This window comes from Silene latifolia, chromosome 9, assembly GCF_048544455.1.
Source record: "Silene latifolia isolate original U9 population chromosome 9, ASM4854445v1, whole genome shotgun sequence".
NCBI lineage: Eukaryota > Viridiplantae > Streptophyta > Magnoliopsida > Caryophyllales > Caryophyllaceae > Silene > Silene latifolia.
Window position 1 is genome coordinate 130,593,617 of NC_133534.1, and position 17,367 is coordinate 130,610,983.

General features: G+C 34.7%; 2 long non-coding RNA genes across 3 annotated transcripts; both read left to right on the top strand.

Annotated features, from left to right (window-relative positions):
- Positions 1–5,299: 5,299 nt before the first annotated feature.
- LOC141600072 (uncharacterized) lies at positions 5,300–9,176 on the top strand. 2 transcript variants are annotated; one of them, XR_012524113.1, is made up of 3 exons: positions 5,300–5,791; positions 5,889–5,990; positions 8,538–9,176. It is a non-coding gene; the product is annotated as an uncharacterized LOC141600072 (long non-coding RNA). The 2 variants fall into 2 exon arrangements; XR_012524112.1 differs by having other exon boundaries at positions 5,892–5,990.
- Positions 9,177–13,171: 3,995 nt separating this feature from the next.
- LOC141598289 (uncharacterized) lies at positions 13,172–15,537 on the top strand. The gene is made up of 2 exons (XR_012523397.1): positions 13,172–13,713; positions 15,041–15,537. It is a non-coding gene; the product is annotated as an uncharacterized LOC141598289 (long non-coding RNA).
- Positions 15,538–17,367: the final 1,830 nt, after the last annotated feature.

Consider the following 17,367-nt stretch of genomic DNA (forward strand, 5'->3'; position numbering starts at 1 on the left):
TCAAATGGAAAGTGAAAACCCACGATGACGGCTCTCTCCCCCGCCCAAAACAGCACCAATCGTCCCCTTAAGACTCCATTCTCGCGCTTAAAAACAGTCCTAGCTGAGCCAACTAAGTCAGCATTTAAAACGGTTTTAGAGCGGAAAACCACAAGTATAAAGCAACTCAAAAACAGACCCTAAAGACTACAAAAATCGCCCAAAGACACGAGTCCAAATTAGTCCAAAACAATCCCTACATGTCAGGATACACCGTCTCAACTATAAAACACACCAATTATCACCCAAAACAATCCATACATGTCAAAGATACACCGTCTTAAATATACCACTTACTAGCTAGCATCCCAAATGATCCCTAGAGGTCAGTATACACCGTCTCAACTATACAACTGACTAATTAACATCCATAAGGATCCCTATATATAATTATACACCGTCTTAATTATAAAACAGACTAACCAGCATTTGAAATAAACATATTTTACAAGTAATATTGAGTAATCTATAATTGTTACCTTTTTCCGATTGAACTAATCATTTATGACTAACAAATCTTCTACAAGACCGTCTATTTTAGCATCTACAACCGTCTTATAATAAATAAAGCTGAAAATATAAATGGGTTTGTAAAAATACATGACGAAAATGAATTTTACTTACAACGGATTGACGAAAACGACGAAAGGAGCGCTATGGAACAAAAATAGTTGAAAACGGATGACAAACGGAGATCGATATCAATTTTGAAGATCAAAATTAAAACGAAGGAAAAGAAGAACAAAGAAGGGAGGAAGAAGACGTGAAGGGATGAAGAAATGAGGCGGCTGAAACTGCCACCGCTATTTATTATACGTACGTTTCTTCGTCGTTAAGAAACTTCGATCGTTATTAAAACCGTTTCGAGTTAAATTTAACCGATTTAAGTAAAAGTTTCAGTAATAAAACGGAATCAATAATAAATAAATTTAATGAGTGAAAATAAAATAAACTCAGCTAGTTAACGTAAATAATACAATATCAGCTTGAATCGGAATTATTAGCGATTTTTACAAAACTAACGGATATTAATAAAAATTGCTAATTTAGTGAAATAAGCTCAAAATAGCTAATTGGACGGTTTTGTTCCCAAAATCCATCTCGGGTTTACTTAAAACAACTTTCATAAGGACTCGTAAAAAAACGGAAATTATTAAATAAATAAACTCGAACTAATTTCAATAAACTCGAACTAACTTTAAATAAACTTATTAATGATTATTAAAATTAACGTATCGAATTATGATGAAATTAATTAATTAGCTAAGCATAAATATATAAATCGTTAAATGATGTAATTAAATTCAAAATAGCAATTAAAAGAATTTTATCCAACTTAATAAAATACGGGGTGTTACACTGGCCCTGTACATCACCGTACAATGCCTCAAGAAGAATGTGCCTATGGTGCTAGTGGATGACGGATCCGCGGTCAATGTTATCAGACGGCTCATAAACTGGGTATCAAGGAAGCTGACTTAGTCCCGGCCAATAAAGGAGTACGCGCTTATGACGGCACTCATCGTAAGGTTGCAGGGCTTGTCACCTTGACCATTGCAACTGGACCCTTGGAAAGACAAGCCATTTTTCAGGTGGTCGACATCGACGCCTCTTTCAACATGCTTCTGGGACGCCCCTGGATCCACGCCGTCAAGCCCGTCACCTCTACCCTTCATCAGAAAATCAGGGTGCCTTTCTATTGGAATATGTGTCCTCCGACAATAATGCGATCACAATTGTCGATCATATTGATCACATGTTTAAATCTCATTTTAAGAATACGTAAGGGATGATTCATTTTATAGTCAACTGATCAACATTAATCGGTAACGATTGGCTTGCTAGAGTTTGACGTTACTGTCGGGGGACGGTGGTGGTTGTGAGATCCCTGAAAAAATCTCCTTTTTGAAAATATAAGTAAATAGATGGAGTCGCCAGTAGGTTTTATAAAAAACATACAAAAATATTTTAACGGAAAAGACTCCTTTTGATCCCTGGAGTGGGGACTGATCCGTCACTCCGGTCTGAACCAAAGATTGCGGATTCGGGGGTAAAGGTACGATCAGGGAAGGTGTTAGGCACCCGGATCGCCCATCAAATTGACGGCCTCTACTATTTATTTGTAATATTATATATTTGACGAAAATAAGACAGAAAAAAGAAAGTTAGTAACAAACTTTATACAATTATTTTCAAGGACAAATTAATAGGTTAGTTTATGCAATAAAATAGAGAATTTAAATAAAAGGACAAAATAAAAGAATTAAATAAAAGGAGAAAGTAAAGAAAACTTCTTTGATATTGGTACCCTCAGGCCTATGTGGATGTTGACTATTAATGAATATCGACTTTGTCGTAAATTAACGGCTCTTATGCGCTTATATAGAAACTGGGATGGTTTATTTGTGTGTGGTTTGAATTAAAACTGGGATTATATATTTGAGACGGTAATCTGAATGAGAGTATAAACTGGGATGGTTTATTTGTGTGTGGTTTGAATTAAAACTGGGATTATATATTTGAGACGGTAATCTGAATGAGAGTATACGGGTCTTTGTATTTCTGTCTGGTCGTTCTCTGGAGAATATTGTTGTCCGCTTGAAATTATTTCTGTCCGTCCTCCCTCGTGGATTTGCATTATGTATTTAGGGAAGGGCTATTTAGAGTCCGTGGGAAATTAGGATTGAGCAAAGATAGATCTTCAGCCTGGTGAAGTTAATCTTTTCCCTTTAGATGGAGTTTGTAGTATGCTCATATTAGTGCTCCACTAATCCTTCTTGTCTAACAATTGTAATCATGCTGGCAACCTAGTTTTTCTATTTGGAGCACGTGTATCCCTAGTCTAACAATAAGGAAATCAGTTTTCCTTCTTCTTGTCGGGAACGTCCTTATCAACATGATTTAGGACTTTAATTCTTTTAACATCTCTTGGACCAAAAATAATTAGGGATATTCTCTCGTGTACCCCTGAACTTTTTCGTTTTCTATGGTGTACCCCTCGTTTTTCGCAAAAAAACTTTGACCGACAATAATTCTCTATTACGAGTTTAGATAACGGTAATTTTTTTTCCCAAACCAATTACCTCGTCAAGGCCTTCAATTTGAAAAAAAATTCACCGCTTTTTGAATTCTTAGCCGGTAGTTATGGTTGGTTAAACATTTTTTAACGAATAAACTTTGACCGACCATAATTCCCGACTACGAGTTGAGACGTCAGTGAATTTTTTTTCAAACGGAAGACCTCTTAAAGACGGTCAATTTGGAAAAAAAGTTTATCGTATTCTGAACTTGTAGCAAGAGTTATTGACGGTCAAAGTTTTTTTGAATGAAAAGAGGGGTATATCATAGAAAATGAAAAAGTTGAGGGGTACACGAGAGAATATCCCAAATAATTAACTTGATTTGAGTCAACTTAATGTTATAAGGTGAGTTGCCTTATATACATTCGGCCCAATTAGCCAAAACGCATATAACTAATGGTAAGACTGGATATGGAATGGAATGTGGCGAGGTAAATATGGGTGTTGGCCCATTTTCAATTAGATATTACTTTAAGTCATTTACTAGTTTTAAACCCGTGCAAAATTGCAAGGATATGTATTTGGGGCAGTATTAATGTTTTTAGATATATATTTGTTTTTGCATTTCTATGTACTTATCTAGTTGGTCTAAATCTACGATCTACATAATTTATGTTTAAATTTGTTAAAAACACGTGTTCACATACACTGGTTTATAAGGATTAAATAACGTAATCTAATCTTGTAAATAAAAATTGCATACATAAAAAACTTTACATCCGGATAAAAGAAATATATTCTAATATAATCAACTTTAACATATGTATGTATTCATTTGCGTTTTATGTTCGATCCCGTATATAAATGTTATTCCTTCTTGAAATTATGTAATTTTATTATTATGTAGTTTTGTTTTAAAAATTATGTAATTCAATTTCATTTACTCGCATTTGTAATTCATTCTGCGTATATGTTATTAATTTTATTTACATGGAATGTATAAAATTATTTCATAATATTAATTCATAAAAAAATTTCATAATATTATTTCATAGAATTTGTTGTAAGACGGAATTTATCGCATGTTTGAAAAGACGGAAATGTGAAGAAATAAATACATTGCACACTCACGGGTCCCACCATAACATGAATTTCAAAAAAAAAAAAAAACTGCATTAATGACGTGGCGCGCTAAGGATTGAGTATTGTCTTTTGTATTAATATAGATAAGATTATTTACGGTTTTGTGCCGTTAATATATTAAAGTGGGTTAAATAGGAATAAAGGGCTAAATGGTGGTTTTGTATCATTTTGAGTAATTTACGGAGAAATAAGCGTAAAGAGCCATAAATTATTAACATTATCAATTTTCATTTAGTCATTAAATATTAGCCTCATCATCGGGTACCCTTAAGGCTAGGTAGACATTTTGAGGTGTCTACAGAAGCCCCCACTTTGACCGAGTCTGAGTAAGACGAAGGTCAAAGTAGTCCGGTTGGGACAGATAAAGGATAAGAAACGTATCTGGGCCTCTTACATTACCTGTCTGGAGTAGCTGGAATCTGGAACTGGCTTGTTTTACTAATCTGGAATGAAGCTGGTAAAACTTTGTTTCACCAATCTGGAATCTAGTAAAGCAAAACTTTGTTTTGCTGGTCTGGAATCTGTAATAGCCAAACTTTGTTTGACTGGTCTGGAATCTGGTTAAGCAAAACTTTGTTTCACTTAAGGGTGTACCTGCAAAATCTGATTTTACAAGCTCGAATGCGTGTCAGGGCCCGCCGACCGAGGAATTTCAAAATTTTATTTTGAAAAAAGGATTGCGTGTTAGAGCCCGCCGACCGAGGAATCTCAAAATTTTATTTTGAAAAAGGATTGCGTGTTAGAGCCCGCCGACCCAGGAATTTCAAAATTTTATTTTGAAAAAGGATTAGAATGTAAAATTTTATTTTACAAACTTAGATGCGTGTCAGGGCCCGCCGACCAAAGGATTTGAAAATTGCAAAATTTTATTTCGCAAAAAAGGGCAAGTTCAGAAAATTTTATTTTAAGAACTTAAATGCATGTCAGGGCCTGCCGACCAAAGAATTTGAATATTTCATTTTGAAATAGATTTGAAAATCGTAAAATTTTATTTTTCGGAGTGGAATTGGATTGCAAAAAGTTTAGTGTACAATTTGATTTTACAAGAGCGGGTTTCAAAACCGAGTCGAATAAGAGACATACACTAAACACTTAAACATGCCTTACGTCAAAAACGGGTGAGAAATTAAAGTAGATGACTTTGTTCACTTAAAGCTGGTGTGTCCTTTGAATGCTCCACAAAGTTCAGGAAAGAAGAAAAATAAAAAATCCCCTTTTGCTTTCCCATACACTCAGACCACCGATCAAGATTTCATACTACCTCTTCAAAAGGGGGTTTTTTAATTCCCTCATCAAAGAAAACCCAATTCATCGCTAACTTGTTTCTGGATCGAGTTTTTGTAACTCGTCTACTGTTACTCAGAGAATTAAAATTCGTCATTAATCGCGCCCGGAGCTAAAAGCAAGCTATTCCGCCGTAGCCATTGTTCTAGCTGATTCGCGACAAGATGATCGATGTCGGAGTACCGTCGAACCTTTGGCTCCTGATATGGGATGAAATCGATGCGGTTCGTACCATCATAGCTGTCATTTGATATCCAGAGTTCCAATCGGCAACCGCAGAACTGATGGCGGAGCACCGTGTCGAAGTAAGTGCTTCTCTTTATTTTTTTTGTCGATTGATTTTGATTTTGAATTTATGTTCTCTAAATGATTGCTGAAATGTACTATCCTGATTTGGGACAGCAGCTGTTGGCGATCGGATGACTGATGAAAGAGCCCCGTCGAATTTGTGATTTTTTTTTTTTACCGGATTTCCATTCTTGCTTTTAAGCTCGACATCATATCGTAAGTATTCTGTCTCTTTATTGACTGACATTAAATTCATGCTCTTTTTTTCGTTTCGTGTTTTCACTGATCAAGTCGTATGCTTGATAATATGATTGAACTGATAATTTTACTGGTCTCGCGGATCAAGTCGTGTGCCTGACTCAACTGATGGCGCAATTGTGACATTAATGCCAAGTTTACCATTTTTTTACTCGTCTTATGAATCAAGGTGTGTGCTTGACTGATAATATGATTGAACTGAAATTATGCTTTTTTTTTTATCTCCTAAATCAAGTGATGTGCTTGATAATAAGACTGAACTGATAGTGCCATTACGACATTAATGCAAATAGTATGATGCAGATGATGTGTATGCTAAAGATGATTTTAATGTACTTACGACAACAAGTACCACACTAGCCAACTGGCAATGCATTATTTCTAAAATAGACTATAGAAAAGTGATACATCCATTATTAGTCCTATTAATTTTTTTTTTATAAAAAAAACGTGTTATTGAGCATGATCCAGGACAGGGACGGAGTATTCTAGTCCTAGCTGCTTAGGTGTTGTGCCTATTGAATTGTCACTGCTTTGTAAGTCCTTGTAACTTTTTTGTCAGCGCTGTCGTCTAAATGTAGTCAAACATATGCGCCAAGTGTTTCCCTATGACCCTGGTCCTAACTTGGTCTTAACTGACTCTTCACTCTGTTTTGTGGTAGCCCCCTGTTCAGGTATTTTCTTCTGTCTTTTTTTTCTTTTCTTTTTTTTGTTTTGACCTGGAATTGGGTCATGATTGTGCCGTTTTTTTTACCTTGGAATTTTTCCTCACCTTGGAATTTGAGATTTATATTGTAAAATGAGTTTTGCCTTCTTTATAGTAACAAGCTCGACTAATTACCCAAAACTAATACTATAGAAACAAAATACTTATGTGACCGTATAAACTTAGTGTACATCCCCCGAATTCTTAGATGCTGAACGAGGGTGATAAATGGAGTGGAGTAGAAGGTTCTATGGTGTTAGAAGACACTGGAGATCTGTGTGCCTCTCTCACTCACCTAAATGAATGAAAGGATCGTCCCAAGAGGAATGGAGACAAAGACAAAGTAACTGTGGATTGACTCGTCTGAGAGATGAAAAAGTGACTACTCATGCAATTTTTATTCGCATCTTGGACTGGAGCTTTTTTTTTTTGTTACTGGAATTTTTTTTTTGTCTTTTTTTTTTTTTTTTTTTTTTTTTTTTACTGGAACTTTTTTTTGTCTTTTTTTTTTTGCTGGAACTTTTTTCGTCTTTTGAATTTTTGAGATTTTTGATACGGGATAAAATTGCAACTTTGGCTGGATTTTTTTTTTGTCTTGTCATGTGAATTTTTGGGATTTTTGACACTCGATCATAAATTGCACTTTGGCTGGATTTTTTTTTTGTCAATTTTTGAGACTTTTGACGCTGGATTTGATTGGAACTTTGACTTGAATTTTTGTTGACTTATGAGAGTCTTTGGTGTGAGTATTTTTGAGCTTACATAAGTACTTGGACTCACATCTTAAGTTCATTCTAAGGGACTAGTGGTCTCCTATAAAATAGCACTGAGTGCGTGCTCCCGTGTCTTGTTTGGTATGTTTGGACACGGGTGTACTAAGAATCTGGTTTGAATATTTTTGAGCTAGTTTTCTAGCACCAATAAGAATGGATGACAATATTTGGCGAATGACCAATCATATGAGATTGTGCTCATCTGGTAGTCATTTGAGACATGAGAAATTGACAAATTTGGTAAATAGAGAGTTATGCTCATTTGGTAGTCATTTGAAATATGGAACGTTGACGAATCTGGTAGAAAAATGGAATCTCCAAACCTAGAGGTCACCTAGAGACACGGCGATCAAGGAATTATCACACCACATGAGATGGAAAATGTGGTCAAATGCACGCCCTCGTCCAGGCTGACTCTAAGAGGTCGATTGATCTACACTACATAGATACGCCCTAAAGTATTTCAAGTCTATTCTACTAGTTAAGGGTAAAAAGTAAAACAAGTGACTAATAAAAATGACATATGCTCTTTTATTTTTTATTTTTTTTTGTAACTCAAAGAGGACTAGAATGGTCCTAATTTAAACAAATTTTGATGGAAACTACATGTGAGTTGGTATTGTCTAGTCTTCTTCTACTCTTCTTTGGTTCCCAAGCTAGAGTGGCTATTAGGGTCTCGTTTACTCCCCCTATCCCGGATCATGATATCTTAGCTTTAGAAAGTTTTTTTTTTTTTAAAAAACAGGACTAGAATGGGGTAAAATGGTGAATGCATATGTATCTAATGCTAGCTAAGACCTGAATGCAAGTACCTATTTTTTTTTACATGCTCAGTGTTATTGCTGTACTTTTACTTTTGCTATACTGGACCTATTATATGCAAATGCTGAATGCTGAATGAATATGAGATCTAATGCAAGACTAACAAGTGTAATGACCTACTGATAATGCTGTGTAGAAGCGAAATAAAAGTATGGTCAGAATGTTGATGCTTCGTAACTCCTTATTTGAGACTTTGTTGTACAGGACTGATGGGCTATGATGTGCAGACGATATGATACTATATGCTGATGCTCGGAGGGGTGTGGTCACGTGCAGATGCTTTTTATATTTACAAGATGAAACCCGGAATGTGCAAGGACTCAATGCAATATTTAGACCGATTTATTAATGTATACTGTGTGTATGTAGAGGACTGACTGACAAACTGACGCACTGACAACGCACCGACACAAGATGTGAATTGTGTAGATGTAAGTGATGCATGCTATACTGATGGACACAGAGGCGGAGGCAGCCATAGGGCTATATGGGCTATAGCCCAGGGAGAAAAGCCAAGTAAAATTTAGTGCGCATATATACCATATCTCAAGTATAGCTCAGTTGGTCTTTTGTTTAACTTTTAATCAAGAGACCTAGGTTCTATTCCTTATATAAACAAGTTATTCATCTTTTTTGCAAATTAGTGGAGGGAGATACAAAAGCACTAACCTAGGCCTTTGTTATCCAATGTCCTTAATTTCTAGACTTCACACTCATTTTTCTCCTCTATAAGGAGTAGTGTTTTACATAAATGTTGGTTACCATACCAAAAAATTCTCTACTTTGTTATTGCTAGAACCGTTTCAATTATATTCTACAATGGTAAATTGGTAATAAAGATCTTCGAATATTGTCATTCATGTTACATATAACGATGCACAATACGATTTATCATACTTACCAATAAAAATATAAAATCGACACATAAGAATCAGTCGGGTTAAATCTCACTAGATTTGTAACGTCCCACAAGAGCGTTCGACCCTGCTGCATTGGAGATTTCGAAAATTATAGCTAAAGTTTCGGATTTTTTTTAGTTTACCTTATGACATTATCAACTTACCTTTGCTTGAATTTTTTTGACGTCCCTAAATGCGAATCCTGACTTAGCTACCTCGGTTAAGATAATATAACACGAGTTTAATTTTAAAATTTAGCCCTAGGTAAATGTAATTCCTGGCTCCGCCCCTGGATGGACATCATGATGATATGAGACCAAATGCTGAAAGATGTAACAGAAACGTGCGGTTACGGCCTATAGATGACACTATGCGTAGATGCGAAATGGAAGGACTGGCACATCTTTTAATTATAACCGAACTCTAGTTACTCAACCTAAGGTACTGGCAATGCAAAGTGAATTTCATAGGATTAATGCTAAATATGCTAGTGCATGACTATCTAATCAAAGGATACAAAGACCCATAACTAAACTTCTACTGTTAGCCCCGTGTGTGTTGTACTATCCACGGAAATTTAAGAATTATCTAGATGACCATTAGATCTCAAGCACAATTGCAAACAATCAGAATTAAATATATACAAATTGTCCTAATCAAAGGTTCTATGGGCTCTATGGTTAGGTTTACGGGTTGAAAATTGGGTACTCACAACATTAAAATACCCGAGGGTATCTCTCGCTTTTGTGCTCCCCCAGTCATATGGACCAGACGAGTTGCCAAAACGCGACGTCATGAGGTGGAAAATATGTGTAAGGCCTAGTCGGTCGAATGGACCTTCTAAGTATACAACATACTTTACCGAGGGTAAATTAGGGTAGCTTAAAATAACATAATATTGACTTACGGAGAGCCTATGCCTTTTTTGTCTTTTTTTTTTTGAAATAGAGCAATATAAATATCAATACTATATATTAATTCCAGAAACCAAGGACTTCAATATAATTAAAGAAATATATACAAATTAATTATACTATATAGTTTTAAATCGATAGCACCGTGTGATGGACCTAATAAAGGGATCTCAATGTAAATATTATATAGTTTTGGTTAAAAGTATAATATACAGATTCCTTGATAAAAAATATTTATGGAAATTACATTAAATTAAAGTAATTATATTTAGAAAATACAAGAATATAGTGATTTTCCTTAAAATTAACATGCCCCACTTATGGAATTAATTAGTATCATCATAGAATTACACATTAAATAAATGTAGTAAAAGTAATAGTAGTAGCAACGGGATTAATAAAATTAGCGGTAGTAATGTGGGAGTAGTGACAGTTATAATAATGATAGTGAGAGTAGTGAAAGTAACTACGAATGTAGTGAAAGTAACAATGGTAACAATAGAAAAGGTATGAACAATTAAATAATCAATCGACTCAAGGAAATATTTTATTTATTTAAATATAGGCCGGATAAAATTAACGGGAATAATGAATTTAACGAAAAAAATAGAGGAATTAGTAAAAGAAACAATAGTAACCACGGGAGTAGTGAACGTAATGATATTCAGAAAGAATGTCGTGAAAGTAATAATATTAATAGCGGGGTAGTGAACGTGTCTCATAATTTGAAAATAAATTTTACATTTCATCACAATTACAAGATATGCCGTAGTTAAATATATTACAAATAGTAAACGTGTGAGTTAGACAACTCCAACATAGTTTATTTCATTGAAAATAAAATTTAACAGTAAACAGAGGTAGTCCGGGCGAAGCCGGGCACCAAACCTAGTACATACATACATCCAAATCAAGGCACAAATTAGAAATAAATAGAGTCAGGGGACAAGTAATGATAATCACGTTTATATTTCACAAACAAAAGAAGCCCCTGCAAATCATTCAATATGAGTTCTGACATTGTTTAACATGTTAGTTCCGGTAAAAACGACGTCAAATATATATTATTACAATTAAATTTCGAGTCTTACCCTCTTAGAAAGTCCCCAGCGGAGTCGCCACTGTGAGATCCCTGAAAAAATCTCCTTTTTGAAAATATAAGTAAATAGATGGAGTCGTCAGTAGGTTTTATAAAAAACATACAAAAATATTTTAACGGAAAAGACTCCTTTTGATCCCTGGAATGGGGACTGATCCGTCACTCCGGTCTGAATCAAAGATTGCGGATTCGGGGGTAAAGGTACGATCAGGGAAGGTGTTAGGCACCCGGATCGCCCATCAAACTGACGGCCTCTACTATTTATTTGTAATATTATATATTTGACGAAAATAAAACAGAAAAAAGAAAGTTAGTAACAAACTTTATACAATTATTTTCAAGGACAAATTAATAGGTTAGTTTATGCAATAAAATAGAGAATTTAAATAAAAGGACAAAATAAAAGAATTAAATAAAAGGAGAAAGTAAAGAAAACTTCTTTGATATTGGTACCCTCAGGCCTATGTGGATGTTGACTATTAATGAATATCGACTTTGTCGTAAATTAACGGCTCTTATGCGCTTATATAGAAACTGGGATGGTTTATTTGTGTGTGGTTTGAATTAAAATTGGGATTATATATTTGAGACGGTAATCTGAATGAGAGTATAAACTGGGATGGTTTATTTGTGTGTGGTTTGAATTAAAACTGGGATTATATATTTGAGACGGTAATCTGAATGAGAGTATACGGGTCTTTGTATTTCTGTCTGGTCGTTCTCTGGAGAATATTGTTGTCCGCTTGGAATTATTTCTGTCCGTCCTCCCTCGTGGATTTGCATTATGTATTTAGGGAAGGGCTATTTAGAGTCCGTGGGAAATTAGGATTGAGCAAAGATAGATCTTCAGCCTGGTGAAGTTAATCTTTTCCCTTTAGATGGAGTTTGTAGTATGCTCATATTAGTGCTCCACTAATCCTTCTTGTCTAACAATTGTAATCATGCTGGCAACCTAGTTTTTCTATTTGGAGCACGTGTATCCCTAGTCTAACAATAAGGAAATCAGTTCTCCTTCTTCTTGTCGGGAACGTCCTTATCAACATGATTTAGGACTTTAATTCTTTTAACATCTCTTGGACCAAAAATAATTAACTTGATTTGAGTCAACTTAATGTTATAAGGTGAGTTGCCTTATATACATTCGGCCCAATTAGCCAAAACGCATATAACTAATGGTAAGACTGGATATGGAATGGAATGTGGCGAGGTAAATATGGGTTGTTGGCCCATTTTCAATTAGATATTACTTTAAGTCATTTATTATTTACGGTTTTGTGCCGTTAATATATTAAAGTGGGTTAAATAGGAATAAAGGGCTAAATGGTGGTTTTGTATCATTTTGAGTAATTTACGGAGAAATAAGCGTAAAGAGCCATAAATTATTAACATTATCAATTTTCATTTAGTCATTAAATATTAGCCTCATCATCGGGTACCCTTAAGGCTAGGTAGACATTTTGAGGTGTCTACAGTGGTCAGTTGATCCCTTAAGGTCACACCTAAAGGATGATTCCCTTATCTATAAAGTTGATTAATTGTATGACGATGCAAGTTGATCAATTCCTTAAAATTAAACAATTCGATTTATGAGAGAGAATAATTATCTTATTGTAATGGGATTAAATACAGTAAGATTTATTTTAGTAATAAAATGCTTTGTTACTAAAATTGTTTATTATTTGAGAAACAATAGAGATAAGAATGAATGGTTAATTATAATTACAAAATGTTGTGAATTATAATTACATGACTCATTTTATTTATGTGATCAAGTATCACTAGTCAATTTATTGGATGTAATTTAATTAATTCATGAAATGATATTTATGTGATAAATATGCATTAAATTAATTAATAACATGTATCATACTACATGTGACATATTGTGTGACAATTGACAAAATAAAATGGTGGTCCATATTATGAGTAAACCGAAATGGAGGAGGAGTTAGTGGGTTGTGGTTATTTTATTTTATGTGATAAAAATAAAACAATGATGCCTATACCTAATAGCCTTACACCTACTCTTACACATCTATTTTCTTGTGAAGACAAAAAGTGGAAAGTAGATGCCCTATACTCCACTCCAACCGTGAACCCTCCACTATGAAGATGATTAATTTCTCTTATTATTCATTCTAAGATATCACATGCAAAAGGTTCATGAATTATGCTCTCTTCTCTCTCTTTAATCTTCATCAAAACATGAGATTTTTGATTCAAATTGTTCATAAAAGATTACTAAAATTATTAGTGTAATATATGAGTGTTAGTAATCAATTTTAAAGTAAACTACTAAACTAATATCTAGCTAATATTATTTAGTGGGGATAAGGGATAATCTTGGGTGCAATCAAGAGGAGAATCTCTACTTTGGGATTTTTGGAGGATCATCCTTATATTCATTGTAGCTCAAGAACTAACAAGAAGGAGATCTTGTTGGTGCCCAATAATCCGAAATCTTCAATGTAAGATGATGATTTCTTCTTAATATTTTACTTATTATTTGCATGCATAAGATCAACATTTAATTTTATGACTAAATTAATTTGAAACATATATGAATACGTATAGTAATGAGATATAGATTTCTAACAAGCGGTATCAAGAGCCTTAGGTTGTTTGCATGCAAATCGGTTATAGTTTTTCCGAGTTATACGATTAACATATAAAACTTGTAAATTTGTGTTATTATGATATATCACGAAATAATATTTTGCATGTTAAAGTTTCTGGTCCTAAAATGTATTTAGGATTTTTGGTTAATTTATGGATTTTTATTGTTCATTTTATTTAATAATGGAATTAAAATGTGATTTTATGATAAAAATGTCATTTTCGGACTAAAATTAGCTAAACTTCGAATTTTCCAGTGGTTTTTGGATATGTTTTCACATATATTATTTTTAGATGATCTGTAAATTTTCATAATTGTTGGAGTTTTTATGCTCGAAATATGGATTTTTCATGATAAAAATCGGATTTAAATGAAAAATAGGTTAATATGAGATAAATTTCGAATCTGGTCATAGAAATTTAGTATGTTGTCACATGCAATTTTACAAGATGTGTGTAAAATAATAGGCTATATTGAAGTCTTTATGCATGATTTATGAATTTTTGATGAAAAATAGCATAAATAGTGACTTAATTAGTGAATAATTGCTAAAACATACTCCATGACTAAGGAAAAACGTCACATGTTGCATTTTATTATCTTTTTCAGATCTAAAATTGAAAAGTTGATAAATATAATTTTTCTCATGTTTTTATGATTATAATTGATAAATCCGATAAACCGCAACATTGTTTTTCCCGATAAATTTCGAAATTCTTAAACTAAGTTTTTGAACATTATGAGTGTCATGGTATTTTTCCAGAATGTTCAAGAGTTTAAATTTCAAATTTCAAATTTATTTGAAATCTTTGTGATTTATTTGAAGTTTATAGCATTTTATTGTAATTTTGGGTCCACTAATGAACAATTTTAAGAAATATAAATTAATTATAGTCAAATTGTTAGTGAAGACTAATTTTGAGTCCTAAGTTGGTTAGGGTAATTAACTTGTGCATAAATATGATTTTATGTAATTTATTGTGATTTTAAAAGGTTGAATCACGCAAATCCGTAAAAACCGTTTAATATACGATATTGGCTCCTTAAAGGCGATTGATGCGTGTCCTAAATATGATGTTTTACACCCCATTTTACACGCATTTCAGAGCTCATTTGTGTAGTTTATGCTACTATTTGCCCCATTTCGTCTACTTTCGTATTTTTATGTAATATTGCAGATTTATGCGGAAATGAGTAGATATTGAGCTAAATCCGTCCCCGAGTGCCTTGCATTGCATTTGACGTGAAGTATTTACTCTAGGAACGAGCTTGGTGCGCGTATCGAGGCCCGAAAGACAAATCCACGAGAATTTAGAAGTCAACTATTAGCTACTTCAGTCGATCGACTATTGCCCTTAGTCGATCGACCAGACCACGACTTCCAGGAGCCACTGTTCAGAGCTTACCAGTCGATCGACCGGTCATAGTAGTCGATCTACCAAGCCGCTACTCTGACGCAAACAAACAGATCGAGAATAAGGAAGCCCAATGTGTATTAGGTTTTGCGAATAATGTTACGTTATATTCCTATATAACGTAACCTGACATTAAGCTTGAATTATCGAGTTTTTCATTCAGTTTTCATCAAGCTTTAATTTAGTTTTAGTTCTATTTTCATAATTAGGGTTCAAGATTATTGTTCTTCCATTAATAAAGTTCCTTTCACTTTCGGTTCTGGATCTTTCGCTGCGATTCGTTTTCGGTATTCTTCTGTTCAGTTTCATTGTTTATTTCATTCATAGTATAGGAATTGCTACTTAGGTTCCCGAAACCAATTTATCGTTTTATGCTAGTCTTTTGTTCTATTATTCCAAGCATGAATTCAGTAGTTAATTTCGTTATTTTTATTGTTGTTATCATTCCTAGTATGAGTAGCTAAATTCATCGTGCTAGGATGTAGGGAATCTGTAGGTTAGGCGGCATTAAAATTGGTACGACCTAAATCACATGCCGGTCGATCGACTGGGTTCCCTAGTCGATCGACTGGCCACGTGAGCTGTGTTTCGTTTTAATTGTTTTAATTGTTACGTTTGACGAATCGAATGCATGCGACTAGTTGAACGCTTAGTATATGACCGACCCATTAGATCGAAAGATAGGGAAAGTTGTTAGACTACCAATTAAAACGACTAAACGATGCTAAGATCGAAAGATAGGTAAAGTTTAGATTTTTAGTCACTTTTCAGGACGAGAGTCAGTACTAGTGATATTAGGGACCCGTAGCGAGATCGAAAGATGCTACTTGTTAGGAGTGGACCGAGAGGACCTCTTATTTTCCCGTCTCATGTGATTTTTTTTAGACCTACCTAGCTGCTGCCGCCGAAACTATAGTGAACCGACCATCTTAGTACCCCTCTTTATTATTTGATTTAATCTATTTCTTTTATTAGCTCATTTATTTGCCATTAGTTATAGACCAATTCAAATCAAACCCCCACATCCGTTACTTTAAGACTGAAATTAGACAACTATCAATTACATCTGCCTCTCTGTGGTTCGACCCTGCTACCACTATCTATAGTTGTAGTTAGGAATTATAAGTTTATCTTTGGTGCACACAACGACGGGCATCAAATTTTGGCGTCGTTGCCGGGGAGGCAATTGTTCTAATTTTTAGTTGTGTTTTATTTTAGTCTGTTTCTTAGTTTAAGGGACATTCGTTCTTTAAACTTTTCTTATATTCTTCTTGTAGTTTCTTCTTATGCGCAGGTCACAGGGTGGTGAATTACTACCGTTCAATCCCGAGATTGAGAAGACTTTGCGTGAGTTGAGACGATCATCTAGGATATTGCCGACAGAGGAAGAGCTGAGTACTCTGTCTAGTTACTACGAGAACGAGCTGTTTAAGGAGGATCCACATTCATCTCCTGTTTCCACTTCATCAGCTGAGACCGTCACATCTCCATATTTTCTAGAGATGGCTGAAGAAGCGACTATAGCAAGTCACTCTGAGCCAACAGCTGCAAATCTATATAAGGGATTCGAATTACCAGGAGCAGATAGGAAATTCGAACCGAAGCCTTCTTATATCAAGTTGGTTGAGAGGAACCAATTCGGGGGAGCTGCAAGTGAAGATGCAGCCAAGCATATGGAGATATTTATTGACTATTGCTGCTCTATACCCCCACCGACCGGTGTGACCCAGGATCAGGTGAAGGAGACAATGTTTATATTCTCTCTTCGAGATGCTGCAAGGGAGTGGTACAGAGACCTGGATCGAGCTGCTAATGGGATCACTGACTTGAATTCGCTGGTCTTAGCGTTTTATAAGAAGTATTTCTCTGCCCGAAGACTAATGCCATTAGAGCTCAGATCACGAGCTTTAAACAGGGTCCTGACGAGAACTTTCATGAGGCGTGGGTCCGTTTCAAAAAGCTGGTGCGAACTATTCCGCATCATGGGTTTGAGAAATGGAGCCTATGCAATCAGTTCTACAATGGGCTCTATGACGATCAGAGAGCTATCTTGGATGCGGCAGCTAGTGGCAGATTCTAGGAAAATATGG